The sequence below is a fragment of the Hydra viridissima genome, unplaced genomic scaffold (assembly GCF_058129835.1).
Source record: "Hydra viridissima isolate aposymbiotic clone 2 unplaced genomic scaffold, HvirCarnegie_v1 scaffold_6, whole genome shotgun sequence".
In the NCBI taxonomy this organism is placed as follows: domain Eukaryota; kingdom Metazoa; phylum Cnidaria; class Hydrozoa; order Anthoathecata; family Hydridae; genus Hydra; species Hydra viridissima.
In genome coordinates, this window is record NW_028324305.1 from 15,794,304 (window position 1) to 15,800,611 (window position 6,308).

Sequence of the window (6,308 nt, forward strand, 5' to 3'; positions counted from 1 at the left end):
GGCTGAAGAGTTGAAAAAGATTTTTGAAAAAAGAAAATGTGTAAAAATGTGGGTGGACAAAGGAAAAGAGTTTTACAACAAGCACGTGAACGCGCTGGGTGTTCAATTATATTCCACTGAAAACGAGGAAAAAAGCTGTGTCGTTGAGCGATGGAACAGAACGATGAAAGAAAAAAAGTTTAAATATTTTTCAGCCAACAGCACCAATCGATACATTGACGTTTTGGATGAAATGGTAAAAAAATTACAACAGCACAAAGCACTCGTCCATAAAAATGACTCCAATTGAAGCCAGCGAGGAAAAAAATAAAAATATGGTCTGGATGAACCTGAATGGAAAGATGCAAAAAGAAAGACCAGAACCGAAGTTTTTAATGGGTGACAAAGTGAGGATCACAAAAAAGAAGCCCCATTTTGAAAAAGGGTACACACCGAGATGGACCGAGGAGGTTTTTACCGTGTCAAAAGTTCAGCAAACGGATCCAACCACGTACAAGATTACCGACGCCAACGGTGAAGACATTAAAGGCACTTTTTACGAGTAGGAGATGCAAAAGACGGATCAGAGCATATTCAGGATTGAAAAAATCGTTCGCAGAACAAAAAGAAAATCACTGGTCAAATGGAAAGGATATCCAGACTTGTTCAACTCATGGGTGGACAATAAAGAATTGATCCGTTTGAAAAAATGAGTTAAAAAAATTTTCTTTTCATATTAAAAAGATGAATTTCGTGACGATAGAGAATTTTGACCAAACCAATTCAGTACCAAAAGATTCCGCTTTTTTATGAGTACCCCGCTGGAAAAGGCTCTTTTATTTTAAGAACCCCCGTTTTGTTTTCTCTGGGTGTGTTTGAGAACTGCAGTTTTGGAACAAACGAGCTGGAGGGATATTCCATGTCCTTTCTCGGTTTCAACGAAAAAAATGGAATGAGCGAAAAAGAAAAAAAGTTTATCGAGGTGACTGAAAAAATATCAAAATTTCTTCGCGAAAAAGTCAAGGAAATGATTCCCACTTTGAAAAAAGGAGGAAGAACGAAAAAAATAACGACGGAGGATCTGTCCATTTTTAAAAACAAATCTGAGATGCCACATGCAGCGCCCATTTTTTTCGGAAAATTGTTTACAAAGAAAAGCGAAAAAAACATTGAGGTTTCTTCTTTGTTTTTCAAAAAGGAGAACAAAAAGCTGGTGAAAACAGATCCATTGACATTTGTTCGACAAAAGTGTTTTGTCGTCGCCTCTTTGAGAATCGAAGGTGTTTTTGTCGGAGCGCAGATCGAGTCCATTAAGGTTAGGATTCCCGAAGTGGTCATTGCAAAAAATGCGCCTTCAGTTCAAAGCATCATGAGTGACGATTTAGAAAACACGAAAAAAAAATGAAAATAAAATGAGCTAAAACATTTTTTTTTCATATTAAAAAATGCATGCCCCTCACAAGTTTTTTAAAAACGTTTCCTCAGCAGAAAAACACATCGATTCGAGTTTGGAGAAAATGTATTTGGGACACATGGATGAGAGGATAAAAGAGTTGGAGCGATTCAAAGAGTCGGACCGGACCAAAAATTTAGAAATTTTGGTGGAAAGAATCAAAGAGCTTGAAAACCTGGTGGAGACAATCAAAAACCTGCAAAAAAAGACATCGCAAAATATTGTTGTGACAAAAAAAGATTTGGATCATCCAAACTGTTTTAACATAAACGATCATGAGATTTTTGCTCAGAAAGACATTAAATTTGTTGCTCTTTCTCACACGACAATATCGTTGTCCGTTGGACTGAGTTTTGACAAAGGACTTGCTATCGTCACTTTGATGAACAAAATAAGTGACCAATTAAACTTTTTCGATGCGATTTTTTCAGAGTCTGTGGACGAAATCATTTTGGATGTGAACAACAACAGCATCCATGACGTCATAGTAAAAAAAGGAGAAAAGCTTTGCAAAATAAATCACATCGATTCAAATTAAAAAAATCTGTCTTTGTTAAAAAGATGGAGATAATAAAAAACACTGAAAAAATTTATCCAGTTCTTCCAACAGCACCAACCGATGGAGGACACGTTTACCGCCTTCAAAAAATAGGCGAGATCCAAAAAGAAATGGAGGATGAAAAAGTGAAAAGAATGGCTTTGAGCAAAAATCCATCGAGTGGCAAAAATTATTCATTTCGTAGACGATGGATTGCAAACGGTGTGAATTGGTTTGGGAATTACAGGTATTGCACTTTTGTCAACCGTCGTTGCCACCCCAGTTCCTATTGCGTGCGAGGGGATTGCGGTTGGAATGGGTGCTTTGTCCATTTTTGGAAACCATCAAAACAAAAAAATGATGATAAAGGCTGAAAAGCACGAAAAAATAAAGGTTCTTTCTGAGTCAAAATTGAACACGATTAGCGATCACATTTCAAAATCGCTCATGGACGGGTTTGTGAGCGATTCCGAATACGAACTAATCCTCAGCGAGCTTCAAAAATTTAAAACCATGACAGAACAAATCCGAACAAAAGCAAAATGCAGCATTGACGAATTGACCAAAGAGTCACTGATCCAAAAAGGAAGAGAAGAAGCCATTCAAGCATTTAACAACCTTTACAAAAAAGGAAAATGAACGCAAACGCAAACCCGTTTTTGTTTAAGTTTTTTTTCTCCGTATTTTAAAAAATGGAGTTCTTTAAAATACATGATCCAAAAAAGAGGGATGAGATCGTAAAAAATTATATGGCCAAAAGGGAGAAGATTTACAATGAGAGCCTCAACGCGAACGTTTCAGATGCAAATTATCAGACTGATTTGAACAAGTTTTTCAAGCCGTTGATCGAGAGCAACGAAAAAGTGAAAAACGAGATAAAGAGCATCGCATCCAAAGAGGTTGGAAACACTCCACTGTCTTTGACATACCCAGAAAGCGAGACGTCTTTTGAAAGTTTAAAAAGTGCTGAAAAAACGTTTGGAAAAATGAATGTTGGAAATCTTGCTTTGGAATATTTGTCGAAATACGCAACCAAAAAATTTTCTGCAGACAGAGTTTTTGGAATCCACGCAAAAGAACGAGGAAAAATGTTTATTGGAAACAAAGAAATTTTTATCGATGAAAACGACATCATTATTGATGGAGAAAAGTACAATGGGACGATAGGTTTTTGGGAGTTGATCACAAGATCCAGACCTGATATGACAAAGGTAACAAAAGAGGATTTGGAAAATTATGAAAAAATACTGGTCGAAACGCATGCAATGGAGAGAGAAGGGAGACCAACCGTACCAAAAGCTTCGAGAAGCGAAAAGTGGGATAAGATTGTTTCAAAAATTTGGGAAAAAAATTACACAAAAACGAGAGGAATAAAAGGTCGTGGAGTGATCATTCTTCCGAGCGATTCAAATGCTCTTGTGCAACGACTAAGCTTGAGCATCGCTGCTGGTCATGCTGGAAATATCGCATCGAGAAACGAAGCTGTGGCCATTTGTGACGAGCTTTTGAGGCAGGGGGAAATCAACAAAGAGGAATACCGATCGATTCAAAAATACATCGAGTCGTGAAACACGAATTAAAAAAAAAATTTTCTCATTTTTAAAATGCTCATTGTGAACAACAGAAGATATTTAAAAAAGAACATCGTCGTCGGTGGAGGGATCGTGGACACGTTTAAAAATTTTTTGAGGAGAATGATAGCTTCAAACGCATCAAAGTCATCTCTTCATTTATTGAGAAAAGCAGCAGCAAGCGAAATTGGAAGAGAAGCGATCACCGCCGCCAGGTCTGCAGGAAAAGAATTGGCCTCTTCAGCCATATCCACCGCCAGAGACGTTGCCATCGACAAAGGAAAAAAAGCGATTGAAAAAGTTTATGCCAAGACGGGGACGGTCAATCCAAACCAATTGGTCAACACGATTGTAAACGAAGCGGCAAAGCAATATGAATCTATTAATCCGATCGAAGAGCTGCATGAAAAAATGTTTGGTTCGTCCATTCAAGTAAAAAAGAAAATGACAAAAAAGAACGCGGCTAGAATCCAAGATCTGGTCAAAATGGGGAGCGGGCTTTTGATTGCGTGATTTTTTTGACGAATCAAAAATGACATAAAATTTTTTTTTCTCATTTTGAAAAAATGATAAACACCGACAGATTAAGAGTTGATGAAATGCCCGAGTACGACACAGACATTGAAAAAGTTGATTTTTTTGAGTACCTTCCAACGAAGCTCGATTTAAGTTCTTCAGGATCGATCGTTTTTGAGATTGATTGCCAGTCTTTGCAAACACTTCCGTCTCAGGCGTACATTCTCGTCGAAGGGGTTCTGAAAAAGAATGACGGAACCGCTTACGTGGCAGCAGATCAGATTGCTCTGGTTAACAACGCCATCATGTATTTGTTCAGCGACGTCACTTACGACTTATCGGGACAGCAAGTGGAAAGAGTCATGTATCCAGGTCAGGGAACAACCATGCTTGGATTTTTGAAATATCCTTTCGGTTTTCAGCTTGCCGATGGTTTGAAGCAAATGTGGTATAAAGACACCTCAAACGCTACTGGAAACGCAGGGTTTGTCGTCAGACGAGACCACTTGTTTGCTGACACCACGTCCATTGGCGCATTTTTGTTCAGGATCCCTTTAAGACACATTTTTGGTTTTTGCGAAACTTACAGCAAAGTCGTTTATGGAATCAGACACACGATCACCTTTACAAAAAAAGAATACGACGACGCCATTTACAGAGCCGGAACTGTTACCGCAGGAGTGATCGACATCAAAAAATTCCGACTTTTCATGCCAAGAATTGAGCTGGATGTTTTGAAAAAATCCGAATTTTTGAATCTAATGGCAAAGAAAATTTCCGTTGACGTGGCTTACAAAGCAAACAAAGTCGAAAGACAAGCCATTCCAGCTGGTCTTACAGAATTCACATGGACCCTTGGAAGGATCACTGGCAAAAGCGTTCCGAGATTTATCGTGTTTGGCCTTCAGACAAACAAACCTTCCAGTCAAACTGCAAATCCAGCCGTGTTCGATCATTGCGACGTCAACAATTTTTTCGTGACCGTCAATGGGATAAAATATCCTAATTACAATTACGACTTGAATTTTGGAGAAAAGAAAATTGTCATGGCCCATTCCGACGCATTCTTGTTTGATGAAAAATATTACGGCACAAACGAGCTTGTTTGCCAATCTGGTTTGTCTCTGCTTGAATACAAAAATTTGTATCCGTTGTTTTTTGTTGACATCAGCAAGCAAAAGGAAAGAGTTGTTTCCGAAACGGCGGAATTGGTTGTCAACCTAAAATTCAGAACTGCAGTGTTCGAAAGCACCGTTATTTTTGCAGTGATCGCTTCCGACAAACTGATCAAATTTGTTTCAGATGGAAACAACATGAACGCTGTTTACTAAGCGTCATGAGATTCTTGACAAAAAAAATTGATTTAAAAAATTTTTTTCTTTTTAAAAATAAAACATGAGACTAACAAAAAGTTATCTTAAAAATTTGCTGAGGGAAAATGGTGTCACAAAAACCTCAAACAATTTGTTGACCTTGATGATGATTGCGGTTGAGAACAATCTCGTAAGCAAAGATTCGCTTTTGGAAGGTGCAAAAGAATGCAAGTCGGTGGGTCGACCGAAAAAAGAAATAAAAGCGGAAAATGCGAAAGAGGAAAAATCAAAAAAAAACGATCGATCCAAAATACGAGAGGCTTGGTTCGATTCGAAAAAAACCTGTGTCTGTGAAAACGACCAACATCGAAAAAGGGGAGGTGGTTGAATACGGATCCCTTTACAAAGCGATGAAAAAGACGGGGCATGGCTGGAGATATTTGGAGCGTCGAAATGGAAAAGTGGAGGATGGGATCAAGATTGAGATTTTCAATTCTGAAAAACTCGAAAACAGAAAAAAAACTCCAAGTCCGAAAAAATGAAAAAATTGATTTTGAGTTAAATAATTTTCTTGGCAATAAAAAAAGATGGGTGAAACGAATGAAAGAAGGATTGAAGAAGTGATAAGACGGTTGAAGACAGAAATTGGAACATTAACTGAAGAAACGAAAAGACGGTTGGAGACAGAAATTGGAACATTAACTGAAGAAACGAGAAGACGGTTTGAGATAGATATTGAAACATTAACTGGAGAAACAAGAATAATGGTTGAGATAATGATTACAGAAGGGTCGGAAGAAGAGGCAGAAGGGTTGGAAGAAGAGGCAGAAGAGCAGGAAGAAGAAGAGCAACGACAGAAATTAAAGATTAAAGCGTTGAAAAAAGGTCTCCGTAATGATAGACGTAGAGAGTGCGCTACTGCTGCTTAATGTTTTTTA